Here is an 8,838-nt window from a genome sequence, read left to right on the forward strand (position 1 = left end):
TGACGTCACTGAACTCTTACTTATGCGGAGCACTTTATCTTCATCATGTGATTGAAAACTGAGGTTCAAAGAAGAAATAACGTTAACCATGATTTTAGAGCAACTTGTCTGAGAACCATGTGGTAAAGAATTCTGTGCCCTAACTAGGCTTTAGAAATTTAAATTTTTTGAAAGAATCCAAGAAATAAATGTTATTGAAGTGAAAGATAGAGCTGTTCATCACCAGCATTCAAATTTGAGCCGGGCGTGGTGGAGCACGCCTTTAATCCCAGCACTCGGGAGGCAGAGGCAGGTGGATTTCTGAGTTCGAGGCCAGCCTGGTCTACAAAGTGAGTTCCAGGACAGCCGGGGCTACACAGAGAAACCCTGTCTCGAAAAAACCAAAAAAAAAAAACCAAAAAAAAAAAAAAAAGCATTCAAATTTACCCTGACTGGGTTAGGTAAGCCAAAAAGACACTATCAGTATCATGCAGCCTCCAAAGCCCATGAATAAAAGGCATTTTGCGAGTGTAGTTCAAGGTATGAAATAAGTCTCCCATAATTGTTGGTCAGGAGTGTTCCAGAGATGCCAAAACAGTTCATCCTTTTGTCATTGAGCTTGGTTACCACTAGAATTTGATAAGATCCAATAAGTAAAGAAACACAACACAAACTGGTCACAGGGCATAGAGAAACCAAATTGGTACTGACCAAAGAGCTTCCTCCTTGCTAGCTGGCGCTCATAGTTCTAGAAGATGATGCTATGTGGCCTAGTCAAATTTCTCTATTTCCCATATTACCGAAAGCAGTTCTAAACACAACTTAGCTACAATATGTTCTCAACACTCAGATGATGGGCTCATTTGAATGCTTTGCTTACAACCAAATTTACAGATCTCATTAAACCAGATAGATATGCTGAAAAGATATGAGTTTCTCTGTAGGAGGTATGACTTACCCCACAGTACATTGTAATAGAATTGTTATGGAGTTCACAGAGCCAGAAAGTAGATTAGAGGTCAGCAGAGGCTGGGAGATGGGGTCAGGGAGAAGTTGTTAATTGCTTGTATAGTTTTGGCAATCGTGGCAATAGCAACAAACTATGTAAAAGTACATAATGCTATTAACATGCTCACTTGAAACTGGTTTAAATAAATATTTTATATTGACATTGACACAATTTAAAAATTAAAAAATAGATAGTTCATGAGGTTACAATGGTGCTAGGATGGGACCCAGACTTCAGTAAAACACAGATTTGGTTTTCAACACAATCCTATGAAGTCCAAAGAGAAAAGGCATGAAAAGGATGAAAAAGTCTAATGAGCATTTATCACCAGTAACTGGTGATGTTAATATTCACATAAAATATTAAAATGCCATGTTTCCTAAGGAACATGGAAGCAGATGTCTTACAAGGGAATCTGGAGCCTAGAGGACTGTGTACCAGAATCTGGGAGAAACTGAAAGCTACCGTTTGGCAAAAGGCAGAGGTATGTTCCAGATTATGGGACTAAGGTTGGATCAATCTAGATTTGCAGAAAGCTGCAAGAAACTATATCATGGCATGGTTACTTATTGGGATTTTATGTTTAATGACATGGAAGTGCAATATTTAACCACAATTCATCTTTTATCAACCCATTAGTCTAATGATTTATTTTTTAAAGATTTATTAATTATTTTATATGAGTATACTTTAGCTGTCTTTAGATACACCAGAAGAGGGCATCAGATTCCATTACAGATGGATGTGAGCCACTATGTGGTTGCTGGGAATTGAACTTAGGACCTCTGGAGGAGCAATCAGTTCTCATAACTGCTGAACTAACTCTCCAGCCCCCTAGTTATTGTTTATTTACCCATTAGAAGGTAAGAGACTTTAGTTAGCATGGCAATAAATTGATAGAGCAATTTATATGAGATCTTTTAAGTTTTTAAAAATGTGTGTGTGTGTGTGTGTGTGTGTTGCATATATAGGTGTGTGTGTGCATGTGCATGTGCGTGTGCGTGTGTGTGTGTTGCATATGTAGGTGCCCATGAAGGCCAGCAAAGGACTGAAGCTGTAGTTATAGGAAATGTAAACTACCAGATTACCAGATGAGGGTTCTAGGAGCTGAACTTGAGTCCTCTGGAAGAACAGCAAATGCTATTAACTGATCAACCGCTTCTCCAGTCCCAACAAAACTTTCTTGTCTCCCCAAATTCAGCTGCTTGATCTCTACCATCTTGAGTAAAGTACCACAGCAAAATCTTCTATGAAATGTTCTTGGGGATAGGATCTCCTTCTTGCTTTACCCTGGCATTTTTTTTATAATATTCAATGACTTAGAGCTTGAAACATCAAGACTATAATATATTCAAAGAATGAATCCTTCATTTTCCTTAATGCTTGCTTGCTCAGTAGCCAAGCATTTATCAAATCTGTTGATGTCTAATAGTTGCATTGGCCAAAAACCGAGGACCAAAACAGCAAATGTCTGTATCTAAGATACTGTTATTCTTCTTCTGTGAGGCATAATCATGTGTTAGTCTAAGTCAGACCTTATGAGTCAATTACTTGTTGGCTGAGCAAAACAACTATTATAAATATCAGTAGTCATGGTTGGAATCTCCACAGTATGGAAAATCAAAGAGAGTATCATTTACTCAAACAGTAATGGTTTCTTTTTTTTTTTCTTTTTTTTCCCTCCCATCCCCCACCCCAGTAATGGTTTCTATAAAGAAGATAATTTTGAATTGAACAAATTAACATCTTCCTCAATGATAAATACCTGTTATGTCCATAGATATGAGTAGCCATCCTGGTCCCTGGTTTGAGAAGTCTCCTGGACAGGAGATCTTCAGTGTGAAAGCTACTTATGTTCCAGGCTAACTCAAGCAAATTCCACGCCATCCTATGTATCTCTACTGTGTGCTAGAAAGTAATGAAGATATGTAGAGAGAAGTGAAATCGGACCCTTGGTCAAGGCATTGTAATAGGGTACTGTTGATGCTAAGGTGCCTTTTACTGTGTGCTCTGTAGCTGAAACTGATTAATCTCTTCTAACAACGCGCCCCAATGTTCTGGGTTCTCAAATAAAAGACACATACACACACAGCCTTATATTTTAATATGCCTTAAACAACTCAATGGCTAAGTCACTCCCAAACCTCCACACAGCTAACAAACTCTCTCCTCTTATATTCCCAACTCATCATTACTAAAACCTATATTCCATCTTGGCTACCCTGAACATAGACCGGCAACCCTCCTGAGCCATGATCTCCAACTCTTACATGCTGGCTATGCACTCTCTTCTGCACCTCTCAGGCCTGGCCACTACTCCTCTCCCAACATGGCCACTCTATCTCCTTCCTCCTCCAGCCCCCTTGCCCAGGAATCCTAAGGTCCCTCCTCTGTCTCCCTGCTCAGCCATTGGCCATCAGCAACTTTACTTACCAATCAAAACCAACTGGGGGCAGGGACCCTCAGCGTCTCATGTGCACATTATCCTGCAATTTGGGGGACCTAATTAACATCATACAAGCATTAGGCCAAATCCACAACAGTGCTCCTTCAATGTGACCCAGCTTCTCCCTTATCAACTCATCAATGAGGACACTCATCGCTGGCAAGAAAGTAGAGGGAAATGTGTGAGTAGGATTCTCCGCGTAGAGATGCATATAGAACACTTGTTATTCATCTTTGGAACACTAAAATAGAATTTTCATGATAATATTTTGAAAGTTGCACTGTCTCGAGATATGTAGCATGTATTTCTTAAGGTATAATTAGCATATCAAGATTTAGACCTGGGTAACAGGAATGCTGAGCATCATCTAAGCAAAGTACAGAATGCTTTAGGTACAAGTCTCATCTGACAGGCAGGAAGGTGGGTAGTACTAGCCTTTCTGACCCATGGCTGAAAGAAGAAGGGAGTAGGTTGGCACTAACCATACATGTATGTGATGGTTTATCCCTCCAAAATCTCAAAATTAATTAGGTGACTTGAAGCCTTTGCTGAATGCCCTTGATATCCTGGTCACCAATGCCCAGTGTTGGGGAGCCTCAGATATCAGATCAGTGCTCTAGTCTGGCTAGAGTATCAGCCTAAATTGGCAGTTCCAAGCCTTCCTCACCTCTGCCCCAACCCCAACATGGCATAGATCCAAAAGTCTCTGCATTTCTGGTGAGGAGAAGGCAGCCACACTGAAAAACACATCTGCCCTCCCAAGCCTCTCTTTAGTGTGTGTTTGTTGCCACAGCCAAATTTCACAGAGTTGGCGGCTTGAACTGCAGAAACTTACTTCTCACACTTCAGGAGCCCATGGAGCCCACGATTAATGTACGGTTGATTTGAATCCTGGTGAGGCCTCTCTTCCTGGTTCTCATAGCCACCTTCTTTGGCGGGGGAGGGGGGAGGGTTCGAGACAGGGTTTCTCTGTGTAGCCCTGGCTGTCCTGGAACTCACTTTGTAGACCAGGCTGGCCTCGAACTCAGAAATCCGCCTGCCTCTGCCTCCCAAGTGCTAGGATTAAAGGCATGCGCCACCACACCCAGCTTTCATTGACACCTTCTTGATGTATCTTCATATGGCCTTTCTTCAGAGTATACAGAGAAAAAAACCTCAGTCTCTCTCTGTATCTCTCTTTCTCTGTGTCTCCCTGTGTCTCTGTCTGTCTCTGTCTGTCTCTCTCTCTCTCTCTGTCTCTCTCTCTCACACACACACATACACACACACACAAACACACACACACACACATACATACCCTTCTCTTTCATCTTTTTTAAGGCTAACTGATTCTATTAGCTTAAGACCGGTCCATTACAATCTTGTTTAACTTCAAGAACCTCACTAAAGGTACCATCTCACCATCATATCAATGCTTAGGGCTTGCCTTAACATAGGAACTTTGAAGTAACAAAATTCAATATATAGTCATCTTCCACCACATCCCGCTATCACCTTATTTTCTTCCTTGTCTTCCTAGTTCCCTCTCCCGTTTCTCCCTGCCATTTAAACTGCCCATGGAACTACACGTCCATCATTTCTGCTGCATGAAGAAAATCTTTCCACCTACAGTTCCAGCTCCCAAACTTCCCATGTTCAAATCTATCAATGCACCCAAGTAACTAACCCCTCCATCCTGCCTTTATAGAAGAAGAATTTGGAACCCTTGTTAAATGTATCTCTCGCTACAGTTGCCATTCGATGGTCCTACCTCTTCTGGAATACATTCATTTGCTTTGGTACAATAATTTCATTCTTCTCAAATGCCAAAAATTTTAGAGATTTACCATAAATACTTTGTCTCACTCACAGGTCTGTACATCGGCTAGTAAGCTGGATCAGCTGCTTACAAGTTCAGGTCCATCCCACAGTTCTCTCCTTCTAGAGCTGGTTGCTGCCTGAAGTTAATTCTGTTTTCCAAAACTGTAAGAAATGGCACTGAAATTTATTTGCTTCTGCATCTGTGTGTCCACTCACCTGATGGAAGCCAAAGTCAGTCATCTCAGCATGTCCATCAAAGGAATATGGAACACGGAAATGTAGCCTCCCTCTTAGGGAAAGGGCTGGGAGGATCATAGCATGGGAATAGGATTGGTGGGCACACAATATGTCAGCCATATGGATGAAATGGGGGAAACGTAATGCCCTGCTGCCCAGTCATTTTAAGACAGAGCCCAAATGTCATTAAATTCAATGACTCAGTGAGTGCCCCTACTTCCCAGCATCTCCATCATCTGAGCACCCCTGAGAAGAGTTCCATCGTGATGTGTAGACTGTGCCTGATGTAAAAAGAGATGGAGGGCCTGCAAGTATGGGACAATGGAACACTAGCTTCTCTGATCTAAAATGATCTTAGATCAGAGTGTGGTACACTGAAGTATCTCTCATCTAAAATGATCTTAGATCAGAGTGTGACACACTGAAGTAAAAAAAAAAAATCATGGCCAAAGGCATTGTGCCTTGAAAAACTATCCCGACAACATGTTTCTGGCTGCTATCACAATTTACAGACCTGTTTTTGAGCACACCGAGGCTCCTCACAGCTTCCTTCTGTGAAGCTTAGCCTCGGGTATCTCATACAACCCCTCCCTTCTGGTGCTAAGATCCTCTTTAGACCCTTCCCTCCAAATGGTCTCCAGGCACCCAAGCATCCCCTTTCAAACAAAGATGCTCACCTCTCCCAAGCAGCCCAGGTACTTATGAACATCTGTAACTGTTCTTTGTTTCATTTACCAAGATTTCTGTTTAAAATTCAGCCTCTGTCCTAGGTCCTGGATACAGAGAACAGTCAGATATGGTTTGTCCCTCAGGAAGACTCAGCACAATGAAGAAAGACAAAGAAACACGGTGTGAATTAAAGAAGCAGCCAAAGAATGGTATTGTTTTGTGTTTCAGTGACCTTTTTTTTTTTATTGAGTTGAAGATTTTCTTATATAGTGCCTTAGTTAGGTTTCTGGTGCTGTGATAAACATTGACCAAAAACTACTTTAAAGTAAAGTGTTTTTTTAGTTACAAGTTCCACATTACAGTACAACACTGAGGCAAGTCAGAGCAAAGACTCAAACAGGGCAGCAACCTAGATGCAGGAGCTGATGCAGAAGCCATGTTTGTCTCCCAATGGTCTGCATTTGGACTTCTGATTAACCTGCTTGCCCCTCATGGCTCGCTCAGCTTGTCTTTATATAGAATCCAGGACCAGCAGCCCCGAGATGACAGAAACCACAGTGGGTTTGGTCCTCCCAAATCGATCACTAAGAAAATGCCCCACAGGCTTTCCTACAGTCCAAGCTTATGAAGTCATTTTTTTTTTTCAGCTGAGGTTCCCCCCTCTCAAATGATTCTAGTTTGTGCCAAGTTAACAAAAAACAAACAAGCCAACACACATAGTTTTAATTTGTTTATTTCGGAGGTGGGGGGACTCTGTACGCCACTAACTTAATCTTTCTTCTAAGTAGCACCGCACCTAGTAAATGTGAATTTACTAATCATTTATTTGTCCCTATGTACAAGGAGTAAAGAATCAATGAGTCTGAGTTCTCCCCAAAGATTGGCCTTATCTGTGGTAGATGATCAGGGGCTTGGGGGTCAGATGTTTTGGGGTATGGATCTCCCAAGCCACAATACACAGTGCTTTTGGAAACTGATCTCTCAGAGGGTCTATTTCCAGATCTGCAATCAGAGACTGCAGAGTGTCACTTTGCTGTGATGGTAGAGATTGCATGAGCTTTAAGCTGGTACGTGCCTCTCACAGCCGCTGGAATGGAGCAAGTATCCCAAATTTGGTGGCGTTCTTCTAGTTTCTGTACCCTCAGTTCTCCAGCAAATTGGTTTGGTTTGGTTTGGATTGGCTTGGTTTTGCCTTCAGAAACGTTTTGCTAAACGATGTGCTATTTTCCACTTAGCCGCCAGGTGGCAGTGTGTGAGACCACTGGGATTTCCTTCCTGCAGCAAGAGCGACAATGGAAAAACACCACTATGTTGAAGCTCAGCTAGAACGTGACAACCGGCTTCCGAAGCGCAAACATAATAAACGTTCTCTCATAAAACAGAGGCTTCCAGGAGTATTTTATTTGCTTCACAGCTGGGTACAACATGACAAAGTGACAGCAGCCTGCTGATTCCTGAACAGAGGGCACAGCGAGGAGGGAAGAAATGATTGATGGAGAAAATCAAAATCAATGGGGAGGAGTAAGGAAGAAGCTACATGGGAATTGAGCATTAAATTCAAATATTTTACATTTTAAAACCACTGCCTGTAGAAACGAAGGAAGTGAGGATCTGAAATCTAGCCCCACATATTCAAGAATGACCAACCCAAAAACAGCAGTTCTTGTGGGTTGCAACCCCTTTGGGAATCAAACAAACCTTACACAGAGGTCACCTAACACCACCGGAAAACATTATGATTCATAACAGTTACATAATTACAGTGATGGGTAGCATCGAAATGATTTTATGGTCTTTATGGTCTGGGGTCAGCACACTGAGGAACTGTATTAAAGGGTCGTAGCATCAGGAAGGTTGAGAATCACTGTACTAAAGCGAGGCCAGTACACAAGACTTTATAGTATGTGGAGTCCATGCTGTGATTTTGCCACTTATTCCCTGTTAATTAAGTTGAAAAGTGCATATCATGTGTCTCTTGTGTGTCTGGCCCAGGCTTACTAACATCTACACTAATGTCCAAAGAGCTCCAGCCATCAGATTCTCTGAGGCACCATGGAAGCATGAGGGAGGACAGTGAAAGCTTCGCCAAGATGAAAGGTGAGAACGGTTCATTTGTGACCAGAGGGCGTGGCCTGCACTGGTGATTGGATAGTGATGGGCCCGGGGGAGTGGCCTGCACTGATGATTGGATAGTGATGGATATAAGAGCAGTAACCTTGGGGAGAGGGGCAGAAAGAGTAAGCAGTCCAGATGGAGGGAGAAAATACCAGGGGAGTGAGTAATCCTATTTGAATAACAACTTGGATTCAGAAGACAGAGAAGGAAGTGACCAGCAAGGGGCCAGAAAACTAAAGCCCTGTTTGCCAAGACAGCTTGAGGGGAAGACTTCAAAAGACTTAACTGAAGAGATCAGCCAGGGTGTATCTGTCCGAGTACAAGAGAGGGGTCAGGATCATCTAAGCAGCAATCTTGACAATAAGGGTATGAAGGAGGCGCAGGAGCAAGAGACCCTCAGCAGAGCACTGAGTTCCCTCGCCGAAAAGATGAGGATAATGGATGAGATTCAAGAGCAAGCCAAGTGTATAGTCTGGGATGTAAAGGAAGTGAGCTGCAAAGATCAGGGAAGACCAACCAAAGTTATTTTTTTCTCCAATAATTTGGTTTTTTTATTCAATTTATATCTTCCCTCCCTCATGTC

General features: G+C 42.2%; 1 long non-coding RNA gene across 1 annotated transcript; it reads left to right on the plus strand.

Annotated features, from left to right (window-relative positions):
* The first annotated feature begins 1,388 nt into the window (after nucleotides 1-1,388).
* On the plus strand, nucleotides 1,389-7,487 carry LOC110310001 (uncharacterized). The gene is made up of 4 exons (XR_002379787.2): nucleotides 1,389-1,472; nucleotides 5,286-5,398; nucleotides 6,242-6,349; nucleotides 7,376-7,487. It is a non-coding gene; the product is annotated as an uncharacterized LOC110310001 (long non-coding RNA).
* The last annotated feature ends 1,351 nt before the right edge of the window (nucleotides 7,488-8,838 follow it).

This window comes from Mus caroli, unplaced genomic scaffold (assembly GCF_978045245.1).
Source record: "Mus caroli unplaced genomic scaffold, Mus_caroli_1 scaffold_16, whole genome shotgun sequence".
NCBI classification, from domain to species: Eukaryota; Metazoa; Chordata; class Mammalia; order Rodentia; family Muridae; genus Mus; species Mus caroli.